At 44.7% G+C, this 14,372-nt stretch overlaps 1 long non-coding RNA gene and 1 pseudogene across 2 annotated transcripts in view; one reads left to right on the top strand and one right to left on the bottom strand.

Annotated features, from left to right (window-relative positions):
- The first annotated feature begins 4,191 nt into the window (after window positions 1-4,191).
- LOC105497248 (uncharacterized) overlaps window positions 4,192-14,372 on the top strand; it is a 64,325-nt gene continuing 54,144 nt past the window's right edge. The window contains exons 1-2 of one of the 2 annotated variants that reach the window (XR_011606877.1): window positions 4,192-9,948; window positions 10,585-10,726. This is a non-coding gene — a long non-coding RNA (uncharacterized lncRNA). Of the gene's footprint in view, window positions 9,949-10,584; window positions 12,767-14,372 lie in introns of both variants that reach the window. The other variant, XR_011606878.1, reaches the window with a different exon arrangement.
- LOC112429396 (proteasome subunit alpha type-2-like) lies at window positions 8,770-12,273 on the bottom strand (annotated as a pseudogene).

Raw genomic sequence — 14,372 nt, 5'->3', positions numbered from 1 at the left:
CAGATCGCAAGCGGCTCTGGTAGCACAGATCGCAAGCCTGCACCGGTAGACCGGGTCAGAGTTAGCTGCTCCGATTGCCATGGCGCTCTGGCAGCCCAGATCGCAAGGGCGCACCGGAAGCACAGATCGCAAGCGCGCACCGGAAGCACAGACCGCAAGCGGCTCCGGTAGCACAGACCGCAAGCGCACACCAGAAGCACAGACCGCAAGCGGCTCCGGTAGCACAGACCGCACGCGCGCACCGGAAGCACAGACCGCAAGCGGCTCCGGTAGCACAGACCGCAAGCGCGCACCGGAAGCACAGACCGCAAGCGGCTCCGGTAGCACAGACCGCAAGCGCGCACCGGAAGCACAGACCGCAAGCGGCTCCGGTAGCACAGACTGCAAGCGTGTACTGGAAGCACAGATCGCAAGCGCGTACCGGAAGCACAGATCGCAAGCGGCTCCGGTAGCACAGATCGCAAGCACGCACTGGAAGCACAGATCGCAAGCCCGCACCGGTAGCCCGGGTCAGAGTTAGCTGCTCGGATTGCGATGGCGCTCTGGCAGCCCAGATCGCAAGCCCACACCAGTAGCCCGGGTCAGAGTTAGCTGCTCGGATCGCGATGGCGCTCTGGCAGCCCAGATCGCAAGCGCGCACCGGAAACCCGGGTCAGAGTTAGCTGCTCGGATCGCGATGGCGCTCCGGCAGCCCAGATCGCAAGCGCGCACCGGAAGCCCGGGTCAGAGTTAGCTGCTCGGATCGCGATGGCGCTCCGGCAGCCCAGATTGCAAGCGCGCACCGGAAGCCCGGGTCAGACTTAGCTGCTCGGATCGCGATTGCGCTCCCGCAGCCCAGATCGCAAGCGCGCACTGGAAGCCCGGGTCAGAGTTAGCTGCTCGGATCGTGATCGTGCTCCCGCAGCCCAGATCGCAAGCGCGCACCAGAAGCCCGGGTCAGAGTTAGCTGCTCGGCAGCTCAGATTGCAATCTAGATCAGACGAGAGCCAGGGGACGTCTCCCACTGGTCTCCGCTGGCCGTCCTATAGCGTGTCCGCCAGGACTGCGCCAGCTCCAGTTTCAGACCTCGTGAGTCACAGATTCAGATTCAGAACAGACACAGACAGACAAACGGAGACTAGCCGGCTCACCTATCAGTAGATCGATCCTCGTAGATCCCTTGACCAGGGGTCTGGTGGGCTTGGGGAATCCTGGACGAGCCCCCAGATGTTATGCCCAGACCGTTTGTTCCCCAAAGAAGACCACCAGAGTCCAGAGTCAAAGCCAAGAGGCAAGGATCTTTACTACAAGTTCGAACTTGGTCCCTCCATTCCACAGCATACAGGAGGGCCTCGAACAATGCGAGTGCTTGCTTTTTATAGCCCGATGTAAACAGGATATGTAAAGTTACAGGGAACAAGGTAATTCTCTCGGTTACAGCATTACAATTGGTTAACATTATACATTTAGCATTCCTTATTGGAGATCTCCCAGGTGATGTTTTTCTGAAGTTTGAAAGAAATATGGAGGAATGTGTTTGTGCTGGACTCAGGAAGTTGGGAGATATATGGGGGATGTGCCTCATTCCTTTCACAGCCTTCTGTCTTGGACACTGCTTTGCTCTTGGATCACTGACTCTGGGAAGAGCCATGCTGTGCGCAGCCTTCTAGAGAGGCCCATGGAGAGAAAGGGACTGAATCCTTCTTCCAACAATCACATGAGTGAACCTGGAAGCAGATTTTGCAGTCCCAGTGACGTCTTCATGGCTGCACCCTTAGTCGACAGCATGACTGACCTCATGAATGACCTTGAGCTAGAAAAGCTGTTCTCAGGTTCTAAACATTCAGAAACTGTGTGAGAAATAACTTTGTTGTTTTAGATGCTAAGATTTGAGTTAATTTGTTACAGTCTTGAGAATTTTACAGTTTGGTCACACAGACACTGATTATTTGACTGTGTCTCCAACTTGGATTACCTGGTAAACAAGATGTGCAATGACCAAATTAAGTCACATATTTAAAGGTCACTTGGGTTCAAAGAAATGGAGGTAGATCTATATGTACTCTCATGAAAAGACTTCTGAGACATATTTAGTGGAACAAGTCAAATTGTATAATATGGTCTTTATTTATTTTTATTTTATTTACTTTTTTGAGACAGTCCTGTCACCCAGGCTCGAGTGTAGTGGTGCAATCTCAGCCCTCCATCTCCCGGGTTCAAGCGATTCTCATGCCTCAGTCTCCCTAGTAGCTGGGATTACAGTGTGCACTGCCACTCCTGGCTAATTTTTATATTTTTAGTAGAGACAGAGTTTCGCCTTGTTGGCCAGGCTGGTCTTGAACCCCTGACCTCAAGTGATCCTCCCATCCCCACAAAGTGCTAGATTACAGGTATGAGCCACTGCGCCTGGTCCTGTGGTCTTATTTATGTTTTTAAAAAAAGCATCTCCAGTTTTCTAGATTGTCAATGAAAGGTAATTCCACTGGGGGAGGAGCAGCTGACAAGCCAACCCATGATGCCCTGCAAATCACTTTCACTTTGGGTAATTTCTGCTAATTTACTATTACTAATCCTTGAGATTCTCAGCAAGTATATTTACACATTAAAATTCAATATTTTAAAACACATCTGTTTGACACTGTTCAAAATCATTTTTAGGTGAAAGTTTTGTTACAGGAATTAATAGTATGGTTAGTAGGCTGGGCGTGGTGGCTCAAGCCTGTAATCCCAGCACTTTGGGAGGCTGAGACGGGCGGATCACAAGGTCAGGAGATCGAGACCATCCTGGCTAACACGGTGAAACCCCATCTCTACTAAAAATACATAAAAAACTAGCCGGGCAAGGTGGCGGGCGCCTGTAGTCCCAGCTACTCAGGAGGCTGAGGCAGGAGAATGGCGTAAACCTGGGAGGCGGAGCTTGCAGTGAGCTGAGATCCAGCCACTGCACTCCAGCCTGGGTGACAGAGCGAGACTCTGTCTCAAAAAAAAAAAAAATAGTATGGTTAGTAAATAAATGATATATAATGTAAACGAATCAGGCCTCACTGGCCTGTGACTGTAAAATAAGGTCATATGTCATTATAATTTTTTAAATTGAGGTAAGATTAACATGCAATAAAAAGCCCAGATCTTAGAGGATTGATAAGTTCCAACAATGTCATACACCTATATAACCACCATCAAAATAATATATAAGACAATTTCTTGTTTTCTTTTTTATTTACTGCTCCTTGTAGAGCAGGGCTCTCTCACAGGCAGTGTGCCCAGAGTATTCAGGACATTTTCATGGTCCCAGGAAGTTCCTTGTGCCCCTTTCCAGTCACTGCACTTCCCCCGCAACTGCAAACACATGCTGATTTTTATCACCATAGAAATTAGATTTCTTATAAATGGAATCTCACATCAGCATCATGTTTTTGAGATTTATACATGTTGTGTATCTTAATAATTTGTTCCCTTTGTTGTTGAGTAATATTCTATTTTTGGACTGTACTACACTTTGTTTATCCACTCACCTCTGGATAACATTTGGGTTGTCCAGTTGTTGGCTATTATGAACAAGGCTGCTATAATATTCTTGCATAAGTCATTTTGTGGGCATATGTTTTCATTTCTCCTGGCTAAATACCTACGAGTGAATTGCTGGGTCATAGGGTAGTTGTATGTGGAATTTTAAAGAAACTGCAATTCTCCCAAATGTGTGAGCCGTTTTACAAGACCACCGGCAATATATGAGAGTTTACCATTGCTCCACATCCTCATTCACATTGGGTGGTATTCGTGTTGTTTACTTCAGCCACTCTAGTGGGTATAAAATCGTATCTCATCTTGACAACCAAAGGTGTTGAGCACATTTTCTCATGTGTCATTTTTATACCTGAAGTGTGATGATCTGAACTTGAGTGCTGCAAATTAGCTCTTTCTACTGGTGTCTTCCAGTTCTTTCCGGCCGGATGCAGGCAATACCTCACAGGTTCCCACAAGCCAGTCAGTGGGTGCGAGTCAACCTTTCCCTTTATTCCCCAGGCTCCTTAACATTCAGGACTCTTTATGTCCTCTTTGATGTTTCCCATTATGGGTTCTGTGCCTATAAATGGGGTGAGGTAGGCGGGGTTCTGTGCCTATAAATGGGGTGAGGTAGGCGGGGTTCTGTGCCTATAAATGGGGTGGGGTAGGCGGGAGTGGGGGTTGGGTGGGATGTGGGTGCGTCATCTGTTGCCTGGTTACAGGGATCTGTTCCCTCTCCCTGGTAATTTGGGAAACTAAAGCACACTGTAGTTTCCACTGCATCAGAATGGACTCCGAGCTTCCTCATTTTTCTTTCTTCATTTCCCCAGCTACTAGGTTACCTATCATCACCACCCCCGATTTAACTTGTTTCATCACATGATATGTATGACAATTGTTTGAGTCATTAGTTTTTCTTTTACTTTCTTTGAAAGGCAAATTAAAATCAGTGTTAGGAAGACACAACCTAAAAGTAACAAGTTATGTAGGATGAATTGCATCCCAGAAATATGGGCATCTATCCAGTTTCAAAGGCCTCCACTGAGAGAAAAGTTTTCCATGAAAGAAAAAAAGTCTTAATCTTTTTAAATCTAGTTTTAATTACTCATTTAATAAGCTTTCTGCGACTTCCTGTCCTGGAAATATCTGGTAACAGGGAATGGAATTGAATCTACTAATTCAGCTTTCTGTAGTCAGTAGATAATAGTCACAGATCAGAAGCACCTGTCAGGTGCTAGATTTTTTTTTTTTTTCCCTTTATTTCTTGGCACTTAGCCCAGTGCCTGAGTTTCATGAGCGGTACAAGGTCAGAAACAACCAGGTTCACGCACAATTGTGTCTTCCCACAGTGTAAGACTTTATTGATGCTATTTCAATCACAAAAGCCACAAGCGGCATGCAGTTCCCAAAGAGGTGAGTCTCCTTAGTATTTCCTGTTCACTCATGAGTCAGAGCTGTGGGCATACAGGCTCAAACCACTTCACAAGTCAGTCAACATTGCAGACCGTACATAATAGTACACGTAATCAATATATGAATGAATAGATTAAACATTCCACAAAGTATTTTTTAACATCAAGAGAAAAGAAATAGGAGAACTAGGACTGGAAAAGAGTAGGTCTGGTTAACAAACCACTCCAGGGAGCACTAGGAAGATGCAAAGAATCTCCTGGTTTGGGTTGTCTGGTTGGTAGGACTTTCAAGGAAGAGTCTTTCATGTGGCAGAGGCTTCAGTGGTGGATTCTGAAATCTTTTTTTTTTTTTAAATGGAGCCTCGCTGTCCCCCAGACGAGTGCAGAAGCCTGATCTCGGCTCACTGCAAGCTCCGCCTCTTGGGTTCACGCCATTCTCCTGCCTCAGCCTCCCGAGTAGCTGGGACTACAGGCTCCCGCCAGCACGCCTGGCTAGTGGATTTTTTTTTTTTTTTTTTTTTTTGTATTTTTAGTAGAGACGGGGTTTCACTGTGTTAGCCAGGATGGTCTCGATCTCCTGACCTTGTGATCCACCCGCCTCGGCCTCCCAAAGTGCTGGGATTACAGGCGTGAGCCACCGTGCCTGGCCGGATTCTGAATTCTTATCATGAGTGACAGTAAGACAGTGTCAGTTAAGACGGCCGTTTGGAGCTGTTGAAGGCCTGCTCTTTTTATGACCAGAGTCCTCTGGTGAGGACTGATAGTGGAAGAGTATGCTCGGTTATGTCCTTATCTGGTTGAATGTAGTTTTTATTTTTATTTTCTGTTTATTAAACAAAACACCTTATCCTTGTTGACATAGTCCCCTATGAAACAGAAAATTGAGGCCAGGCGCAGTGGCTCACATCTGTAATTCCAGCACTTTGGAAGGCCAAGGTGGGCAGATCACCTGAGGTCAGGAGTTCGAGACTAGCCTGGCCAACATAGTGAAACCCCGTCTTTATTAAAAATACAAAAATTAGCCAGGCCTGGTGATGCACACCTGTAATCCCAGCTACTCGGGAGACTGAGGCAGGAGAATCGCTTGAACCCAGAAGGCAGAGGTTGCAGTGAGCTGAGATCGTGGCATTGCACTCCAGCCTGGATGACAGAGCGAGACTCCATCTCAAAACAAACAAACAAACAACAAAAAGGAAATAGCAAATTGAGTCTTTCTAAGTAGGAGTTACATAATTATGTCCAAGGTGCTCTATACACTGAGCTCTAATTGGGCTGCAGAACACGCCTACCAAATTGAAAGACTTCAGTTTTATTAACATTTTTCCTAATGGATATTCCCTCCCTACAATTTCTTAAAGGTATGACCCAGCAATTATCTAATTTTTAAAATAGTTTTAGTATTAATTGTTCTTTCTTTCCAGGAGAAGTAAACAATGACTTTACTTTTCCTGGACGTAAAGTCTCTTCTCTCACTTTAAATTTAAATAAATAAGTTTAAATTGTCAACATTTCCAGCAATGGAGATTTTTATGTTAAAAAGATAGGCATAAGAGTCTGTCTTTTTGATTGCTAAAAATAAAGTCTAGATTTGGGCATGAATGTATTTTAATTTCTAGGTGGAATGTGATTGATTATTCTCAGCGTGTTTAAAAATTTTAGGCTTTATTTCTATCATTTAGACAGACCCTAAGTGTTGATTGTAGAAAATTAGAAAATACACGTAAGCAAACATAATTAATAGATAATCAGAGTCAACAATTATCTTGCTATCCAGTGATAACAATTGTTTACAATTCCATGTAGATCAGGAGACAGTGTAGGAGAGTGGAATTAATAGTGGCTTACCCACTATTAATTAAACAAGTTTACCTGGATTTGTGTCTCAAGTTGACCACTTTCTGGAAACATTTTTACCCTTTGTTGCCTCATATTCCTCGTCTATAAAATGGGGCTAACAGTGGTACTTTCTTCATGGGCTTTTTGTGAGGATTACATGGAATAATGTATATATGAAGGGCTTGGCAACAGACCAAAACGCTCTGGAAGCTTTTTTTTTTTTTTTTTTTTGAGACAGAGTTTTGCTCTGTGTTGCCCAGGCTGGAGTGCAGTGGCACAATCTTGGCTCACTGCAAGCTCCGCCTCCCGCGTTCACGCCATTTTCCTGCCTCAGCCTCCTGAGTAGCTGGGACTACAGGTGCCCATTGTATTTTTAGTAGAGACAGGGTTTCACCATGTAAGCCAGGATGGTCTCAATCGCCTGACCTCGTGATCCACCCGCCTCAGCCTCCCAAAGTGCTGGGATTACAGGTGTGAGCCACTGCACCTGGCCTATCCTTCCATTTTTTTTGCTATGCATGTACACATTTAAAATAAAATCGGATTGTACCATGTATATTGATATGCAACCTGTTTTCCACTTACTAATGTATAACAAATATCTTTTAAAAACAATCACATAGTAATCTATTTTTTGGACATGCCAAAATACATTTAACCAATATTTATTTATTTTTTTGAGATGGAGTCTCACTCTGTTGCCCAGGCTGGAATGCAGTGGTGCAATCTCGGCTCACAGCAACCTCCGCCTGCTGGGTTTAAGCAGTTTTCCTGCCTCAACCTCCCAAGTAGCTGAGACTACAGGTGTGCACCACCATGCCTGGCTAATTTTTTGTATTTTTAGTAGAGATGGGTTTTCACCATGCTGGCCAGGCTGGTCTTGAACTCCTGACCTTGTGATCTGCCCACCTCAACCTCCCAAAGTGCTGGGATTACAGGCGTGAGCCACTGTGCCCAGCCATGTCTTATTTTTTCAATGTTTTTATGTTAATATTTAGTTGTTGGGTTTCTATTTTACTGAATTAGTTTTAATATTTAAAAAAATAGTAAGAATTTAAGTGATTGGATTTTGATTTTTTTTAATGCTTGTGCTCTTTTTCTTAGTAGCAGAGAGAATTTCCATTTTTTAGTGGAAGTTTACAAAATATGACCATATGATACTTCCGCTTTATAGAGTCTTTAAGTAGGCAGATTAATACTTTACAAACAAAAACTACCAGCCTGAGACCTAACCCCTGACCCTTCCTAGTTCATCTATTGCTGAGCGTCCTGCCCTGCCAAGACTCTCTCCCAGCTCCCTCCCACCCCATTTTTGCTGTCACTCGCTAGCCCACTGCCTTTCTTATCTCTGGTCTGAAGAATGAGCTGGTTATGTCGTCACATGCTTCCCAATGGGTCTAGGCTGTCATGCATCACTGCTCACAGCTTTGTCAGTGCAAGTTCAGCCAAGAAGTGATCTAATTCCAGAGCGAGTTGAACCACAAAGTCCTGCAGAGGTAAGTAACCATGACCAACAGATTCATTTGGGCTGCCAGGTTCTTCTTTGTTTTTTGTTGGGGAGGGATTTATAGTTTATTATGACTTACAAGTGTCATTTTAAAAACATTAGTCCATTTAAACCACGTAGAAATAAGTTTCCAAAAAGTCTGAAAAACAAAACATATTTTAAACATGTTTTTTGTTTTTGTTTTTTTTTGAGATGGAGTCTCACTGTCGCCCAGACTGCAGTACAATGGCGTGATCTTGGCTCACTGCAACCTCCGCCTCCTGGGTTCAAGCAATTCTCCTGCCTCAGCCTCCAAAGTAGCTGGGATTACAAGCGTCTGCCACCAAGCCCAGCTAATTTTTGTATTTTTAGTAGAGACAGGGTTTCACCATGCTGGTCAGGCTGGTCTCAAACTCTTGACCTCAGGTGATCCACCCGCCTTGGCCTCCAAAAGTGCTGGGATTACAGGCATGAGCCACTGCGTCTGGCCATAAACATGTTTAAGTAGATAGATTATCTGAAATTCCAGATTGTTCAGTCATTTCATTATTATGCTGTGGCAGCCAGGTAATCCTTAACTTCAGTTGGAGTAATCCTCCCAAATCAGCTTCATTGCCGATTCCAACTTCTATGTTATCCTCTGTCATTTGCCCTTCAGAGCTTTCCTTGAGGGTTAAGATGGCTGTGTTGACAAAAAGAATCAAACTGTAAAATAGTAAAATATTTGAAGAGATTTGTTCTGAGATTTAGTCTGAGATTTATTCTGAGTGACCAGGACCCATGACACAGCCCTAGGAGGTCCTGAGAATATGAACCCAGGGTGCAGCTTGGTTTTATACATTTTAGGGAGACATGAGACTTCAGTCAAATACCTTTAAGAAATACTTTGGTTTGGTCCAGAAAGGCAGGACAACTTGAAGGTTGGGGTGATGGGCTTCCAGTTATAGGTAGATTTAAAATTTTCTGGTTGACAATTGGTTGAGTTTATCTAAAGACCTGGGATCAATAGAAACGAAGTGTCTGGGTTGTAGAAGAGGTTGTGGAGACCAAAGTTATATCATGCAGATGAAGCCTCCAGGCAGTAGGCTTCAGAAAGAATAGACTCAATGCTTCTTATCAAACTTAGGGTCTGTGTTGATGTTAATGCCACAGAGGTGTAATGAGGCCTGTCCAACTGACTTTCCATCATGGCCTGAAGCAATCTTTCAGGTTAGGAGTGCCCTGACAGAGGAAGAAGTCCGATCAGATGGTTGGGGAGGCCTCAAATTTTGATTTTTGGTTTACAGCTGTATGAATGCATCTTCAAGCTCCAGATCTTCATTGTATCTTTTCTCAGCATTTTCCCCTTCACATAGTTCTTTGCTGTTGTTTTCCAGCAAAGTAAGCTCTGGATGGATCTGACTGAAATAAACATGGTCATCCCTCCTTCAACTACAGATAAATCAATTCCAAATGGACAAACACCACTTGACTGAGTGTATTCTTGGGTTACAGAGATTACACTCTGTACCAGCCAAGCTATGGGAATGGGTTCTTGGTGATGTAGGATTTTTCTTCTTGGTCACTTTGCAGGCCAGGGGATCCTCAGCTGGTGACACCCCTCCCGGCCCTCACTCGGCCACACTGGTGCGTCCCAGCTTGCCTGTGTTACAGCTTGTACCTGTGTTCAGCAGTTCTCGAGCTCTTGTACTGCTCCCAAGAAGAATGAGGAGATGCTGATATTGAAGGGTGAAAAAAAATTTTATTGAGTGGTGGAACAGCTCCCAGTGGAGAGGGGATGCTGGGGGTTGGTCTCCCACCTCACAGTCAGGTGGTTCTCTCCTCCCTGCGTGGCTGGGTCCAGGGATTTTTGTGGGCTCGGAATAGGGGTGGGGCATACTATAGGTAGTATTGGAAAAGGCAACATTCAATTGGTTAAAAAGCATTATTCAGAAAGAATCAATTGGGAAAGGGCCGGCAAACAGGAACAGAAGTTGTCACTCAGTCTCAGGTTTAATCCAGGGCCAGCAGTCTGTGCTTTCAGCCTTCAGGCTGTTTTTGGCTTGAAGATGGGGTTTTACTGGGGTTTGTATCCCCAGGCCCTGGTGACCTCAGCAGGGTGCCACCCATGGGTGCCAATGTGGCTTTCACCCATGTTAACAGGGAGGCCTAGAGGGTAGGAATTATCTGCATTCACCTATACCCTGTCCTGTCCTCCCTCCTCTTGGTAACCTCATCTATTCCATGGATGCTAGCATGACCTTTATCCATGAAATGGGTGGGGGCAGCTAACCAGCAGGAATTAGTCATGCTCACCTGCGCTGTGCCCCTCGACTTCTGTTATTGCCTGCCTTTGGATCCCTCTGATGTAGTTTTCCTTTCTAGGAATTCAACCTGAAGCTCCAAATTGAGTTTGGGGCAAGTTCGCCTCAGGAGGGTTCATGGACGCATTAAGTTAAGTCCTAGGTGGCCTTCGCCAGACTGCAGCCAGCAGCCAGCAGGGCTGCTCCTTCACTGCTTCCTGATCGTAAGCCCAATGCTAAGGTGAAACCTGGAACTGGGTCCTCCTCAAACAAGGGAGTGAAAGGGAGAATTGGGGTCCTGGCCTAGTAAGATGCCTTTCAAAAGGAAAAAAATCCTCTAGCATAGAAAAAGCTCCCTGTATTTGCAGGACTGTGTTAACTCCTGACATGGTGGAGAAAAGAAAAAGTGCAGGGTGGGGAAGGTGCCTGGGGTAAAAAGCCTCTTGATCTATGCAATTGGGTTCCTCCAAAAGGGAGAGAAACTCTTAATCTGTGCTTCCTCTTTGCCTCTAAGAATAGACAGAAACTGCATTGTTCTCAATTGCATATCTGATGGCTGGGCCAAATGCTCTTTCCACCCAGTAATATCTCTGTAGTTTGCAACAACACCCTTAACATTGTAAGGCAGATAGTGCCATGACAACTGTGAAAAAAGAAGGAAAATGCTGTAGGAAAGACTGGATTGGAACAAGGCCGACATTCCCAACCCCAGAGATGATGGAGATGGGGGTGTTGGGGTCCTCTCCAGCATCCTGTCCTCTTAGTTGTGCCATTGCTCTTAATTGGCTCACTAGAGGTTTGGTGCTTCGTCTGCCTTCAGAAAAGAGTCTTAATACAAGAAGCCTCGGAAAAAAGTGAAGTGTCTACATCCGCATTTACTCACCCTTCAGGTATCCTGGGTGATTCCCCAAAATGATGTAGGATTTTTCTTTTCATTCACTTTGCAAGCCAGGAACCCCTGGCTGGTGATGCCCCACCCGGGCCTTGCTCAGCCACGCTGGCATGCCCCAGCTCGCCTGTGTTATAGCTTGTACCTGCATTTGGCAGTTCCTGAGCTTTTGTAATGTGCCCAAGGAGAGGGGAGAATCATTATATTGAGCAACTGAACAGCTCTCAGTGGAGAGGAGATGCGGTAGGTGGTCCCCCGACCCTGCAGTCGGGTGGTTCTGTCCTCTCCACATGGCCAGGTCCAAGGCTTTTTCTGAGTTCAGAATAGGGGTGGGGCAGGCCATAGGTAGTATTGGAAAAGGCAACATTTGATTGGTTAAAAGACATTATTCAGAAAGAATCAATTGGGAAAGGGCAAGCAAGCAAGAACAGAAGTTTTTACTCTGAGTTGTGGGTTTCATCTGGGACCAGCAGTCTGGTCTGTCAACCTTCAGGCTGTTTTTGGCTTGGAGATGGGGTTTCACTGGGGACCTGCCCCTATCTGCCTAGGCATTTGGCTGCTTCCTGTCGTTATCATTGGTACACAGATATTATAGTATTGCTGAGCTAGTTTTTGAATTCTATGCACAAGCACTCTGATCTGGATCCATGCCACTGTATACCAACCCGCTAAGCTTGGTAATGGGTTCTACTTTGTGTGCACTTTGCTCATCATACAGAATGGATTTCTGTTTCTTCTCAGTGCTAATACCACACCATTTGCAGCTTTAATTCCCACTGAAGGGGCTCCTCCCACTACAGCAGCTAAAGCATATTCAGTCTGGACAAGTGTACAAGATGGGCTGAGTGTAGTCAGCGAGAAGCTGTACCTGTGCTCTGCCATCTTTACCTGGAGAGCCAAAGCACATCCCCTCACTTTTCTTCTCTGGCTCCTAACCTCACTTTAACTGTGTTTTCCTTCTGTGCCTCTGTGCAAAATACCAAACACAAGTACTGGAGATCCAATTCCAGAGTGACAATGTGAGAAGTTTCTCGGACCTGCTTCCCAATGAAACATCAGTAATTGGTGAAAATTATTAGGAAAAAAACCCCAACACTTAGAGTCCCTGGAGATTGTCCAGAGGACATACAGCAAATGAATAAATATTTATTCAAGTAAATCTCCTAAATTTTGGACAGTGAGAATCTGCGACACTTGATCTGCTCCCTGCCTTCCGCTACCCTCAAACTCCATGTGATGGAAGATAAACTGCAGGTTGGGTGGCCAAGAATATGGAGTCACCTCCTATCACCTCAGCTCCCAGTCTCTCTTCCAGACTTCAGGCTGCCAGCATTTCTCTCGTCCCCTTCTCTGTGTGGCAGAGGCTAAATTCTCAGTGAGTACAGCCAAAGAGCTGGGGACTCCTGTCCTTCACTCAGCTCTCTACTGCTACCCTAGACATGACAGGTTGAAAACACTAGGCCACAATTGCTTTTGCCCTGGCTTGCTTTTAGGGGCCCAGGGAGAGCAGGCCATAAGAAGAGAGAGCTCTGGCTGGGAATAATGGCTTATGCCAGCACTCCTAGCACTTTGGGAGGCTGAAGCAGGCAGATCGCTTGAGCTTAGGAGTTCAAGCCCAGCCTGGGCAACATGGCAAAACCCTGCCTCTACAAAAAATAGAAAAAAATTTAGCCGGGTGTGGTGGTGCCTGTAGTCCCAGCTACTTGAGGGGCTGAGGTGGGAGGATTGCTTGAGCCCAGGAGGTCAAAGCTGCAGTGAGCTGAAATCACACCACTGCACTGCATCCTAGGTGACAAAGTAAGACCTGGACTCTAAATAAATAAATAAGAGAGCATGAGCTCTGAGCTATCTCTAAATAAATTGACTTTATCTTAAGCAAAATGTGAGGACGTTGATGCCTGAGGGCTCTCTGGAAAACAATGGAAGTTAAGGTGATAAGCAATTAAGAGGAGGTTGGTAGCCCCAGGTGAGCTATGAGCTAACACAGGTCAGCTGATTTACCAAAGACACAAGTGAGGGATGGGGGAGAAAGCTAAGAAGATCCTTCCTGGGGTTGGAACAAACCTCAAAGACTAGCCTCAAAAACTACTCCTGCAAATGGGCCCAGATTTAATTGGATCCAACTGTAGAGTAATTTATGCTGCAGGACATCCAGGATATTATCAAAAACAATAGAGCAATCAAGATGCAATTAGTGGAGCCTAACAGCTGGATGTGATACAACGGAGGCAGACAGCTTAACAGAGAGATGAGGGAAAGGCACAAAGAAAGCCCTGCTAAAATCACTGTCACTTCTGGGTTGACTGTGCAAATGTCCAAGACCATGTCCTCTGAAGATCAACTTCAGAGGCTTCACTGTGGAGAAAATAGACTTTCCTGAAATAGCCCTGATATGTCACTAAAAAGTAAGCAAACAACAAAAAGTACCTCTATAGGTTTGTAGGGAAGAATCAGTATATAGCATTCTTAAAATATATTATTCAATTGTCTAGTTTTCAACAAAAAATTGCAAGATATACAAAGAATCAGGAAACTGTGACTCACACACAGAGGGGGAAAAAAAGCAGACAACCAACACTGCCTCTGAGAAGGCCCATATGTCAGACTTGACAAAGACTTCACACTAGTTATTATAAATATGGTCAAAGAACTAAAGGAAACTGTGCTTAAAGAAGTAAAGAATAATATGATGACAATCTCACCAAATAGAGACTATCAATAAAGAGATATATATCAACCAATAATTTGGTTGTTATACATTTTAATTCAAGAATTTTCATTTGGTTCTTTACATGCATATGTGTATACATATATACACACACACTTATATTTAAATACATAAATTTATATTACACATGTATAGCATATGCAAAGATGTATATATGTAATATCAGTTTATATATTTACATAAATGTGTATATATGTACATATACATATATGTATGTAAATAATGAACGAAATGAAAGTTCTAGAGTTGCAAT

The sequence above is a fragment of the Macaca nemestrina genome, chromosome 8 (genome assembly GCF_043159975.1).
Source record: "Macaca nemestrina isolate mMacNem1 chromosome 8, mMacNem.hap1, whole genome shotgun sequence".
NCBI classification, from domain to species: Eukaryota; Metazoa; Chordata; class Mammalia; order Primates; family Cercopithecidae; genus Macaca; species Macaca nemestrina.
The sequence above is the reverse complement of the archived record's forward strand: the minus strand, read 5'-3'. Positions and strand labels throughout refer to the sequence as shown.